We start from the raw sequence: 15,278 nt of genomic DNA, 5'->3' as shown, positions 1-15,278 counted from the left end.
TACGGCTCTCCGCACAAGTTATATGTTAATATTTCTGAATTCAGCCCATTACAAGGATCTACATATCTGCCATTACCTGATAATATTAAAAACAGAAGAGCCGTGGTCAATATTGAAAATACCGACCAGAAATGCTTTTTGTGGTGTATATTAGCTGCTTTGTATCCAGTTTCAAGGAATCCTCAGAGAATAAGTTATTACAAACAGCATGAACATGATTTTGACGATGCAATGGAGGGTTTAGAATATCCAATGCTTGTTCAGAATATTGATAAATTTGAAAAAAAGGCCAGGCACATCAATGGCAAACAATTATCTATTAATGTATTTACTTGTTCCACTGGCAATTGCTTGATAGATCCTCTCAGAATCAGTACACTTGATGATGAATCTGCAATTCCGATTGATCTGCTCTTAATTGAAAAGGATGGTACATATCATTACACTTTGATACATAATCTTGAAGCTATAGTCAGAACACAACTAGACAAATCTAATAGAATATTTAAGTTGTGCAGAAGATGTTTAATTGTATTTGATGGTCAAAAAATGGTAAATGGGGTTCGTGAAAAAAATGCAGAAATTGCTAAAAACAAGTTAATTGAGCATTTAAAATACTGTGGCAACCATAAACCTGTTCATATGCTTATGCCCAATCCAAGTGAAAATTGCAAATTCAAAAAGTTTGAAGCCTTGTTGGAACACCCAGCATATATTGTCTGTGATTTTGAATCGAATCTCAAACCTCTTGCATTCTGCAATCCAGATCCTGAAGAATCTGCAATTACACCATACCAGCTACATGAACCTTCCAGTTTTTGTTATATAGTTATACGGGATGGTGTAGCTAGTGAGCCACACTTATACATGGGACCAGATGCCATCAAAATATTTGCACATAGAATAGAAAATGAGTGCCGTGACATAGCATCTAACATCTTATTAAAATCAAAGCCTATGTTGCCTTTAACAGAGAAACAGATTGAAGATTTCAACAATGCAGAAAAATGCCCGGTATGTGATTCTGAATTTTAAGATACAAATATCAAGGTGAAACACCATTCTCATACAGATGGTAAATTTTTAATGGCCCTGTGTAATAGCTGTAATATTAAGATCAAGAGACCAAGATTTGTCCCCATATTTTGCCATGGAGCATCCAATTATGATTTCCATCATTTGATCAGGTACGAGGGGTTTGACAAGCAGAATTTAAATATTTTAGCTGAAAATGATGAAAAATATATATCTATTAGCAAGATAATTAAAGTTGATGGTGTTCCTATTCACATAAGATTTCTTGATTCTTACAGAATTTTATCTGCTAGCCTGGCTACACTGGCAAATCAATTATCTGATGATCAATTCAAAATCACACGTGCCTTGTTTCCAAATCAGGACCTGAAATTAATTAGGCGGAAGGGTGTATATCCATATGATTATGTTACAGATTTTTCTAAATTTGATGAGTGTTCTTTGCCACCACAAGAAGAGTTTTACAGCAAAATCAGAGGATCTGGAATCACTGATGATGATTATCACCATGCTCAGTTGATGTGGAACAATTTAAAATGCCAGACATTTGGTGATTATCACATGGCATATTTGAAACTTGATGTCACCCTCTTAGCTGATATATTGCAGGCATTCAGAAAATCTTCTATGCAAAATTATAAACTGGATCCAATATATTTTTTCAGTGCCCCGGGCCTAGCATGGGCCGCAATGTTTTTCAACACCAAAATGCAATTGGATCTGATCCAAGATCAAGATATGTATCTGTTTATGGAGAAAGGTATAAGAGGGGGGATGGTGCAATGTTCCCAGAGATATGCCAGAGCAAATAACAAATATATGCCTGATTATGATCCAGCACGGCCATCAAATTATATAACATATATAGATGCAAACAGCCTCTATGGTCATGCCATGATGAAAAAACTGCCATATGCAGGGCTTGAGTGGGTTGAAGATTTCAATATTAAAGATCTTAAGAATTTTGATGACAGTAACTATGGCCTAATCTTAGAGGTTGATCTGACAATTCCTGATGATTTGCACAAAAAATTTTCTGATCTGCCCCCAATTCCCGAGGTTCAGTGCTCACCTGGCTCTAAACAGAAGAAGCTCATGATGACTCTGGAGCCGAAACAAGGCCATGTCATATATTACAAAAACCTCCAGTTCCTAATGAAACATGGTGTCCAAGTAACCAAAGTTAGAAAAGTTTTGAGGTTCAGGCACTCAGAATGGTTGAAACCATACATTGATACAAATACAGAGCTTCGAACATCTGCAAAAAGCCAATTTGATAAGGGCTTGTTTAAATTGATGGTGAATTCTGTGTATGGCAAAACTATTGAAAATGTCAGAAAACATACCGATGTTAAAATAATTACTGACCCCAGCCTGAGCAAAAAATTGGTTGCAAAGCCTAATTTCAATTACAGAAGAATTTATGATGAGCACATGGCACTTTTCAACATGAAAAAAACAAAGATTAAGTTTGATAAACCTATTTATGTAGGGGTTGCAATATTGGAATCGTCCAAATTACATATGTTAACATTGTATTATGATGTGCTGAAACCTTTTTATGGTGATCGTGTAAAATTATTGTACATGGACACGGATAGTTTTATTCTTGATATTCAAACAGAAGATGTTTATCAAGATATGTCACAGCCTGAATTGTTTCAATACTTTGATACCAGTGAACATACAATAATTCAACCCCACAACAAAAAGGTGCCTGGCAAGTTAAAAGATGAGACACTTGGTGATGTTATTGTGAAATTTGCTGGGTTAAGTGCCAAGATGTACACTTTTAAAACATGTGGTGGCGCTGTTGCCAAAAAACCCAAGGGCATTGGCAGAGTTACTGTTGAAAAAGATCTCCAATTTGAAGATTATGGAAATTGTCTCAAATCCCAGAATTTAATCAAAACATCAGAATGCAGAATTCAGAGTGTGGATCACTTGTTGACTAGCAATATTGTAAGAAAAGTGGCCCTGGACCCACATGATGATAAGAGATGCATTTTATCATGTGGCATACATACTTTACCATGGGGTCATTGTGATTTGAAAAATGGGAATCAATGCCCAATTCCAGAGCATGATTTGAAATAAATAAACATGCCTATGAACTTATTTGGGTTCAAAAAACAGGCTATTATGGAGCTGCCAACACCACAACCCTCTTCTGATATAATATCTAAACTAAGTGCTTTGTTAATTATTCATCTGAACAGCATACTTACAGATGTTGATGATGAAACAGGCAAAATATTATACATATTTAACAATAATTTAAATCATTACCAATTACCTGTAGGTGGGCAATTGCAATTTATTACAACCCCTGAGGGTGATGTCAAGATTTCAATAGGGAGAAATATTTATAGAATTAAACACTCAAACATGATTTCTGGCACTGTTTATACTGTTTCTGCTGGTGACTGCTTATATATTGAGGTCCCTGGATCATATGACAAGCTTATACCCTTTTTTATAGAATTAAGAATCAGATACTCTATAATAAATAACCACTAAAACAAAAATGCCTAATGATATATTTGGCCATACAAGACATGAAGATCACAGTGATGAGATTCTGATGCTTGATGTCAGAGTCAAGAAATTAAGAAGTGATTTACAAGCTTTACAAACCACACTCAATGCCAGTCTTCAATTAGAAATTACAAATTTGAAATCACAATGCATGGACCCTCTTCTTAAAATTGATTCTGAACTCAAAGTGCTGCTTCAGAAATATACTGATCTGGCAACATTAGATAATTTTCAAAGTTTAGAAGAAGCTGTAGCAGCTCTTCAAGCCAAATTTAAGACCCAGGCCACCAACTCTGTGCAATTGAAACAACAATTGGAAGAGCAAATAAATAATGTCCAGGCACAGCTCCAAACAATTGTCAAAAGCATAAAATCACAAGAAGATTTTGATCTAGTGATTTCCACTCTAAAGGAACAGATTCAATCACTCCAAATACCTAATCTGGACCCCTTGAACAATGCCATAGCCGAGGTTAAAGAAAAAATTGAGACACTTGAAAATTTTATGAACAACTTGCCATCTTCTGATGCTTTGAATGCAATAACTCGGAGTGTAGCAAATATTAAGCTGCAACTTGAAACATATGAAGATTTTGGAAAAATTCAAAGTACCATAACCCATCTTGAAGGTACAATAGCAGCAGTGCAAAGTGATTTGGCAAATGTACAAGAATCCCGATTGCCCGGTATTGTAGATACTCTTGTCAGTGTCCAGCACCAGATCACAAAGCTTGAAAACCTCAACACTGAATCTGAACTATCTCATTTTCATCACTTGATTGATGATATTCAAACAAAACTTGAAATTTTACAACAATCCACACCCACTCAGGCAGATATAGCCCTGCTCCAAAATGCTATGCAAAATGTGGCTGATGCTTCTGAATTAAACAATGTAAAATTGGCACTTGAATCTTTGCAAAATACAGTATCAAATCTTCCTACATCACAGGAACTTAAAAATATTAAGAGGGCAGTGAATCGCATATTGAAATCAGAAGATATCAAGAATATCCAAGCAGAGATCAAACATCTCACTCAGACAGTGGCCACTCTTCCAACCAATCAACATATTAATGAACTGCATGCCCTGTTTGAGGATATCAGAAGACAGGTCCATGATCTTACTGCTCAAAATTCAAAATTGGCAGTTATTGAAAATTTGCAACAAATTGTAGCTAATATCAAGCAACAGCTAGGGACCATGGAATCCAATGAAGCAAATGCTCTGTCTGTTTTTGCCACCCAGCTTCAAGAGATTGTGCAACAATACAAGAAACTTATTGTGGACATAAAAATCAAGCCAGGCCATGATGATGTTGTTAGGACCATCAATGAGCACCTTGAATCTGTAACAAGCAGATTGCTTACAGCAGAAAAAGAAATAACAGGCATAATCGAGAATCCAAAACATACAGTAATTCTTGAATTGTACAGCATCCCCAACAAAGAATATGATTCTCCATTTACACCAGGTGGCAAAATATATATGCTGTCCCCTGCACAATTTTATTACCAGTTTTTTGTTGGAAGCACACTTAGACCAATCAAGATCAAATATTGGCTTCAACCACAGGCACACCACTACCCCACCTTATCAATAACAAATGCTGATAACAAAGTAAAAATCACCAGTGTAGAGTTAGAGGATTTTACAGATCCCAATACATTAGAAACAGCATATGTTGAAGATGATGGCTCTCTGGAATTTAAAATACAAATAGGGGACAAATTATATTTAGAAAATCCTGCAGTCTCAGCTGCTGAACACCCCATAGTTGCAATATTCTTGTTTACATATTATGTCCAGAGAAATTATTGTTGATGAATTACACAGACAAGCCAGACATAATTTTAAGAGACTGCCAGTAGTCACAAAAGGCATAGATGATTTATGGCAGAGCGACTTGATTGAGTTGTCAAGTGGGCAGTTGAAAAACTTAGACAAAATCAACAAGGGCTACAAGTATCTACTCACTGTAATAGACACATTTTCAAAATTTGCCTGGGCTGTGCCACTCAAATCCAAGACTGGAAAATGTGTTACAGAAGCCTTAAGGACAATCATCAATCAGAGTGGAAGATCCCCGCGCTATTTGCAAACAGATAATGGCAAAGAATTTTATAATTCTGTGTTCCAACAATTTATTAAAAGCCAGGCAATAAAACATTACTCGAGTTACAGTGATCTCAAGGCCTCAATTGTAGAGAGATTCAACAGAACCTTAAAAAATCTTATGTATAAACAATTTACACTTCAAGGTAATTATAAATGGATTAATATTCTTCCAGAACTTCTACATAAATATAACAATTCTGTCCATTCCACAATCAACATGAAACCCTCTGAAGTAACTTCATCTGATGAGCAAAAATTAATCAGCACTGTTTATTATCCTAGATACCAGCCAACAACAAGAAAGGCCAAATACAGGGTGGGTGATCAAGTAAGAATCAGCAAATATAAGCACTTATTCAAAAGAGGCTTTACAAGAAACTGGAGCACTGAATTATTTACAGTGGTTCAAATTAAACCCGGGACCCTTAACACATATATAATAAAAGATCATCGAGGAGAAATTCTCAAAGGCAGATTCTATGAAGAAGAACTCAGCAAAACTAAGCAGCCTGACACTTATCTCATAGAAAAAATCATCCGCAGAAAAGGCAACAAGTTACTTGTCAAATGGCTAGGACTCCCAGAACACAGCTGGATCGATGCAAACAAAGTGATAATATGAGCACCTGGGATGTTATAAAAAGGCTGCCAGAACCTGAACAACAGAATAAGAGAAATGGCAAGTTGCTGCCTGAAAATATTAGATGTCTTATTGTTGGGCCATCAGCTTGTGGTAAAACTACACTAATGGTTGATAATTTTTTATTGGCACCCAACTGGTTAGACTGGAAAAACAGGCACTTGTATGTTTTTTCTAAGAGCTTGGAACAATTAAAATATCAGCAGCTGATGAAGCTATATGATGGATTGGATATAGCCACTTTTGAACCAGATGTTAAGTCACTCCATGAATGTCTCGATAATTCTGTTGTTGTGTTTGATGACATTATACTGGATAATCAAAACAAGGTTAGAAATTTCTTTACACAGGGCCGACACAAAAACATTGATTGCTTCTACCTGGCACAGACTTTTTCAAAAATACCGAAGCAACTGATCCGAGACAACAGCAATTTTATATGTGTGTTTCATCAAGATCATACCAACCTCAAACACATACATGATGAATATGTAGGTGGGGACTTGAGCTACAATGATTTTTCCAAGTTTTGCAGTAGGTGCTGGAACCAGGACAGTTATGGGTTTGTCACAATTGATATGACAAGAAAACCCAATAGTGGCAAATACAGAAATAAAATCAACAATTTTCTAGACATTGAAATATAAATAAATAACCATGAAAAGGCCAATCATTGATGATCTTAAGTTAAGAGATTATCTTGTAAAAAGATTTAAGGGATGGAAATCAGAGAACCGAGGAATTTATGAAAAACACAAACAAGCAGAACAGCCTGTAATTGATGCTATTAGTGAATTAGGTAAAAATATCAAAACTGTTACAGAGCAAAATCAAAATTTGATCACAGAGCTTGTACCTGTAGCTGCTAGGAACATTTTAGATTATCCATTCACCCCACTTTCCAGTATTCATACACCTAGTCCTATTGCTCCTCGAAGAATTGAAGCTACTCAGGATCCTATTGAATTGGGTCTTCTTGCTCAAAAATATTTAACCACACCTAAAGACAATAAAGATGAGGTCTTTGGCTTATATGCTGACACAGAGCTTGATGGGAGCATCATACATAGAATTGGCAATTTCAGAGTAACATTTATGGGAGATGATCTGATTGTTTATTCAGAATCTCGTCTCGGAGAAAAAGGTGCTTTTGTTAAGTACCCCGGAACACCTGGGTTGTGGGAACTGATGACTAGGAAAAGGCCTGGCAGCTATACAGATCAAGATTATGAATATTACAAAGAAATATTAATAAAATCAGATGCTCTATACCAGAACAATGATCCCACACAAAAAAGAGTCAAGTCTAGCAGTGGGGCAAAATACAATAATTTAATCAAGCCTATATGGTCACAGATCAAGACTGGCAGTGGAATCAAACAATACAACACCCTGCCTAAAGAATTTGTGTGGGTTGATGATGTCAGGAAACTTGTAGATAGGTTATTGGTGATAGCTGGGGAGGAAAATGCTGGCAACAACAATTTTTACAATGAAAAGGTTGGAATTATGGACATGATAAGCACAAAATTGTCTAATTTTATAGTGAATGACCCTAAGGGCATTGGATATCTCATAAAAATTATTAATACTCTACCCCCTAAATTTTGGAATATTTCTGAGGGCCGGGGTTTGGTTAATGACATTATAAACAAGCTGCCATTTGAACTACATATTCCAGGCTATCAGTATTGTGGTCCAGGCACAAAACTGGATCATAGATTAAACAGAGGGGATCCTGGTGTAAATCCCCTAGATGCTGCTTGTAGAGACCATGACATAGCATACAACACACATACTGATCTTGACAAGAGACATGTTGCAGACAAGAAATTAGAAGAGGCTGCATTTGGTAGATTTGTAAGCAAAGATGCTTCTTTAAGTGAAAAAATAGCAGCATTGGGGACCACCATAGCTATGAGCACCAAACAAAAACTGGGATGGGGGCTGTGAATATGTATATAATAAACCTAGAATGAAGGCCAAGGGTGTTATGTATCAAATACCTTATGCAGGTCTTAAATCTCTTAAAACTATTGACAGTCTTTTGACCAAAAAGCAGCGCAAGAAAAAAAGCTCTTGTCTTGCAAAGGGACATGGTATGAAATTGTTGCTTAGTACCCCCCAATTAAAAAAATTGCAGCAATCAAGAAAAAAATCACATGTGGGGGGATTCATATTTACTATCCCGGCCATCTTAGCTGCTCTCGGGGCTGTTGGGAGCTTGGCTGGGGGATCAGCTGCCATAGCAAAAACAGTAATAGATGCCAAGAAAAATAGGGCAGAATTAGATGAGCAGAGGCGCCATAACCTGGCCATGGAGAAAAAAGGCAAAGGTGTTAAGAGAGCCATGAATAAGTTTAAAAAAAACAGGAGCCGCTTACAAACCAAGATATTGAAGCTTTAATCAAGCCACTGGGCATCAAACATTTTAGGGGTGTGTACATGTCTGATTCTTTACCAGAACAACCACTCAACAAAGAGTGTGGCATTGTTAATTTGGATAAGTACAAAAATCAGGGCACTCACTGGATTTGTTATCTTAAATATTTAAACAATGAGGCATTTGTGTTTGATTCATTTGGAGGTGTTCCACCTGAAAATTTAATAAAATATCTAAAATCACCTAATCTTTATTACAATAATGCCCGTGTTCAAAACTTCAAAGATGTTAATTGTGGACATTTGTGTTTATCTGTTCTCAGATATATGTCTCAAATAAATAAACCATCAATTGAAAATTTTCAAAAGGCCTTGTGGTATCTGAAACATCATGGGGGTATTCCATCGCACCAGCCAAAATTCAATATTGAAACTCAAATTGCATGATGATATAGTGTATCCCAAAACAATAGCTCTCAGAGCATTTTACGGCATGTACTTGATACCTAATATTACACACCACAACAACAAAATTGCAGTAGGGGATCAAAAAATTGTCATCACTCCAGGGCAATATAATCTGTCCACTCTAAATGCTCAATTACCCAGAGGTGTAGTGTTAAGTCAAAATTCTGTCACTCACAGAGTAGAGATTGTATCTGCTACAGAAGCAGTGGATCTGGGTACTATAGGAGAGCTGTTAGGCTTTGAGAACAACACAAAACTTGAAGCGGCTATCAAACACACTGCTATTAATATACCTAAATTCTTAGCCATAGAGACTCTGAATATTCACTGTAATGTGGCTGAGGGTATGATCACCAAATCAAATGGCATAGGCACTCACAAACAAACTGGCATCATTGCAATATTCAAACCTAATTCCGAATTCATGGAACCAATCATCTACAATCCATCCCCAACATTATATTTTCCTGTGTGCCACAATAGAATAGATAACATTGAATTAATGGTCACTAATGAAAAAGAAGAATTAGTTGATTTTGCTGGAGCCACAACAACTGCTATCATAGAGATTAACATTTAAATAAAAATACATACAATGGAAAATATTGAGAGTTATGAGCTACAATCATTCCCTCCAAACAGGAGGACATTTGCAAATTTAAATCAACCCAACACAGAAATTGAGGTTGATCTTGATGTAGGGGATGGCTTTATACACCCTCACAGAGCAGATCTATACATCAAATTTGATGTTGTAAAGCTCGATGGAACAGATTATCCGGCAAATTCAAATATAAGATTGGTGGACAATTTTGTGCCGCATCTGTTCTCTGAAATTGAGATCAGAAAGCATGGTGTTGTTATAAACAGAGTAGATTATCCCGGTATTACCTCCACAGCTTTGGCCACACTAAAATTATCCAAAACCGAAGCTTCTTACTACAAAATCGGTGGATTTGAGGCTGGTGATAAGATATTATCTAAAAATCATACAGTGCTGTTCCCTATGCGCCTGTTGCCAGGATTCTTCTCAGATTACAAAGATATTATGTGGAAGGGTGGGTTAAGAATTACATTTAGAAGAGCTGCAAATGATAATAATGCTTTGATGAGGTACAGCACATTAAACTCTACAGGAGAAGCTCTGCCTAATACCTTACCAGATGCAGGCAAGTGCATTATTCAGACTATGGAGCTAAGAATTCCAGTTGTTGAATATGAGGCCAGTTATGCTCTTAAATACAAAGCAGATATAATAAAAAATCCACAGATTCCTCTGCAATTTTATACATATCAATGCGTACAGAAGCCCGCATCTGGCACATATTATGAGTTTGATGCTACAAATTCATTCTCCAGGATACAATACGACATGCCTGATTTTGTGGTGGTATTGTTTCAGACTGGAAGACACAACAATCAGGAAAAAAATTCAAGTAGATTTGATAACTGCAACATCAAGAACATATATCTTAAAAATGGCAGAAATGAGGTATTTCCTAGAGAAAATTATAATTTAGACATGTCCAAGAATGATTTCCTCAAATTATATGAGGCATTTTCGGCATTCAAACGGGTCACAATTGGCAATACTGACATGTATTACACACCAGATGAATTCAAAACACAGAGACCCATGTTTGTAATTAACACTTCAAAAAGAAAACAAGTTGTGGTGAATGACAGGACAAACATTAAAATTATCTGTGAATTCCATGAGGCATTACCTGATGACACCATATGTAGTGTTATTCTCATAGGTGAAAAATCATATGTTTATGATGTAAGAAATGAGAGAGTCACGGAGCAATTCTAGAGGTCCGATTCAAACACAGAAGCCCCTTGATTATAAAACAATTTTGCCGTCAGGAAATATATTACTTACCCAAATTTTATAGCACCTCTGCTCGTGGCAGAAAAGCTTTTATACCTACCCAAAACACAACACATCTGCCAAAAGCTGAAATACAGAAATATTGCAATGATTATTCTGTAAGTTAAAGACTTGTGTGCAACAAGACCAAACCTGCAATTCGGTTTGCATGACAATATCCAGGAATTTCCTCAATATGATGAATGGTCCCTGAAAAAGGGCACAGTACAGATAAGAATTTCTCTTTGAGTTCTATGACAAATGACATGTAATTTCCCTCGGAAAAGGCACAGTGCAGCTTATGCCAACAGATATAATCTCCCAGGCATACAGAAAGAAGGCAATTACTCTTTGATGATGAATAATATGTTATTTCTCTCTGAAAAGACACAATATAGATTATATCTGCTGGCATGCAATAATTTATTGTTGGCCGAAACATGGGACTGATCAAAAGATTGGAAAGAACATGGAAACAACTCTCCCATTGTATTGATCAGGCAATTTTGCCCGTATTGCTGAGCTGATATTTTACCCAGATAACAGCAATAACAAAACTCTGGTGATTCTTAATAGAGAATAATTTTGCTCTGTTGTACAACATTTTTTACTAGGTTTAAGATCTGGGGGCTATCAACAAAACAAAATTATTCTCAAAATCTCACATATGGAATGCCACATATATTTCAATCTCTCAGGACTCAAACCCAAAAGCCTCCTGATTACAAGACAACAATATTAACATTTTGCATGAGGAATCAAACCCGAACCTTTTGATTACAAGGCAATAAAAACCATGCACCACACTCCACTGGGTCTCAGAACCCAATAAATATCAATTCAAGATTCCTGGGATTTTGACAGAAAAACATACTATAAACAATAAGATGATAAGAGAACTTGCCATAGTTTTAAGTATAGACAAATCAATCTGAGGGAGCTCTTCCTTTCTGAAAAATTCCCGAGGGCATTTTTACAAAAATCTTGGATTAGGCAGGGTTCCACACTAGAGCAAAAAGCTCATATGGCCATGTTGAGCTTGTTTTAAGTATAGCCAAACCTGCTTGAGGGGTACTCTTCCTTTTGTGAGTTTATAATAGCATCAATACCACTACTTATACAATACAATATACGTTCAATATTGTCAACAGTATCATATTTGAGCAGGTCGCTTGTCACCTAAACACTACAGCTCACAGGTTGGTAAAATCTGACATGAAAGCAGATAATACGCTTAAGTCTTATTTATATATAATTTTCACGGACGTACAATATTGTCAACAGTATCATATTTGAGCAGGTCGCTTGTCACCTAAACACTACAGCTCACAGGTTGGTAAAATCTGACATGAAGGCAGATAATACGCTTAAGTCTTATTTATATATAATTTTCACGGGCGTACAATATTGTCAACAGTATCATATTTGAGCAGGTCGCTTGTCACCTAAACACTACAGCTCACAGGTTGGTAAAATCTGACATGAAAGCAGATAATACGCTTAAGTCTTATTTATATATAATTTTCACGGACGTACAATATTGTCAACAGTATCATATTTGAGCAGGTCGCTTGTCACCTAAACACTACAGCTCACAGGTTGGTAAAATCTGACATGAAAGCAGATAATACGCTTAAGTCTTATTTATATATAATTTTCACGGGCGTACAATATTGTCAACAGTATTATATTTGAGCAGGTCGCTTGTCACCTAAACACTACAGCTCACAGGTTGGTAAAATCTGACATGAAAGCAGATAATACGCTTAAGTCTTATTTATATGTAATTTTCACGGACGTACAATATTGTCAACAGTATCATATTTGAGCAGGTCGCTTGTCACCTAAACACTACAGCTCACAGGTTGGTAAAATCTGACATGAAAGCAGATAATACGCTTAAGTCTTATTTATATATAATTTTCACGGGCGTACAATATTGTCAACAGTATCATATTTGAGTAGGTCGCTTGTCACCTAAACACTACAGCTCACAGGTTGGTAAAATCTGACATGAAAGCAGATAATACGCTTAAGTCTTATTTATATATAATTTTCACGGGCGTGCAATATTGTCAACAGTATCATATTTGAGCAGGTCGCTTGTCACCTAAACACTACAGCTCACAGGTTGGTAAAATCTGACATGAAAGCAGATAATACGCTTAAGTTTTATTTATATATAATTTTCACGGACGTACAATATTGTCAACAGTATCATATTTGAGCAGGTCGCTTGTCACCTAAACACTACAGCTCACAGGTTGGTAAAATCTGACATGAAAGCAGATAATACGCTTAAGTCTTATTTATATATAATTTTCACGGGCGTACAATATTGTCAACAGTATCATATTTGAGCAGGTCGCTTGTCACCTAAACACTACAGCTCACAGGTTGGTAAAATCTGACATGAAAGCAGATAATACGCTTAAGTCTTATTTATATATAATTTTCACGGGCGTACAATATTGTCAACAGTATCATATTTGAGCAGGTCGCTTGTCACCTAAACACTACAGCTCACAGGTTGGTAAAATCTGACATGAAAGCAGATAATACGCTTAAGTCTTATTTATATATAATTTTCACGGGCGTACAATATTGTCAACAGTATCATATTTGAGCAGGTCGCTTGTCACCTAAACACTACAGCTCACATGTTGGTAAAATCTGACATGAAAGCAGATAATACGCTTAAGTCTTATTTATATATAATTTTCACGGACGTACAATATTGTCAACAGTATCATATTTGAGCAGGTCGCTTGTCACCTAAACACTACAGCTCACAGGTTGGTAAAATCTGACATGAAAGCAGATAATACGCTTAAGTCTTATTTATATATAATTTTCACGGGCGTACAATATTGTCAACAGTATCATATTTGAGCAGGTCGCTTGTCACCTAAACACTACAGCTCACAGGTTGGTAAAATCTGACATGAAAGCAGATAATACGCTTAAGTCTTATTTATATATAATTTTCACGGACGTACAATATTGTCAACAGTATCATATTTGAGCAGGTCGCTTGTCACCTAAACACTACAGCTCACAGGTTGGTAAAATCTGACATGAAAGCAGATAATACGCTTAAGTCTTATTTATATATAATTTTCACGGGCGTACAATATTGTCAACAGTATCATATTTGAGCAGGTCGCTTGTCACCTAAACACTACAGCTCACAGGTTGGTAAAATCTGACATGAAAGCAGATAATACGCTTAAGTCTTATTTATATATATTTTTCACGGACGTACAATATTGTCAACAGTATCATATTTGAGCAGGTCGCTTGTCACCTAAACACTACAGCTCACAGGTTGGTAAAATCTGACATGAAAGCAGATAATACGCTTAAGTCTTATTTATATATAATTTTCACGGGCGTACAATATTGTCAACAGTATCATATTTGAGCAGGTCGCTTGTCACCTAAACACTACAGCTCACAGGTTGGTAAAATCTGACATGAAAGCAGATAATACGCTTAAGTCTTATTTATATATAATTTTCACGGGCGTACAATATTGTTAAGAGCGTCAGTTTCCGTAGAGCTCTCTTTTTCCATCTTCCCTCTATACAGTGAAGCTGTAGAAGACACAATTAGCTAACCTAGCATACAACATACTTTCCTAATTAATATGGATATTGTCACACATTCCTCTTATTTTATACTGTTGTAAATGGAAAAGATTATGTACGGTAAATGTTTTGTACATTATAGGGAAAAAATGCAAAATATCCCCTAACTTTAATTCGATCCACCTCTGAATCGAATTTTTTACATATTTTCACGCCGCCATATGTTGTTCTATTTTGCTTCTTTTACTTGCCTTGCTTAATTAACTCTCGCTAATTAACATTTTTTTGGAAGAACTCAAATAGAACAACATATGGCGGTATGAGAAATATGCAAATTAAAGAATATTTTAGTAATATAAGGGCCCTAGGAATTAGCTTCGTCGACTAAGAGTACTCTTTTAAACGTCTTCAGCTAGATCGTATTACTACGCGAGGACGTTTAAAATGTTTGGGTGTTGAAAAAGTTTGACCCTACTTTTTATTTCTATTGTTTGCTAATAGATGGTGCTAATAGTACCCCCTCCCCTCCCTCTCCCCTCTTCTCCTCTCCCCCTCTTTCTCCTCCTCCTCTGCTGTATGACAAATAGCACAAACATAAAAATCAAGATTTTGGAGAGCAAAACATAAAATTTG

This window comes from Lepisma saccharinum, chromosome 10 (assembly GCF_977018435.1).
Source record: "Lepisma saccharinum chromosome 10, izLepSacc3.1, whole genome shotgun sequence".
Classification (NCBI taxonomy): Eukaryota; Metazoa; Arthropoda; class Insecta; order Zygentoma; family Lepismatidae; genus Lepisma; species Lepisma saccharinum.
This window is presented reverse-complemented; position numbering follows the sequence as displayed.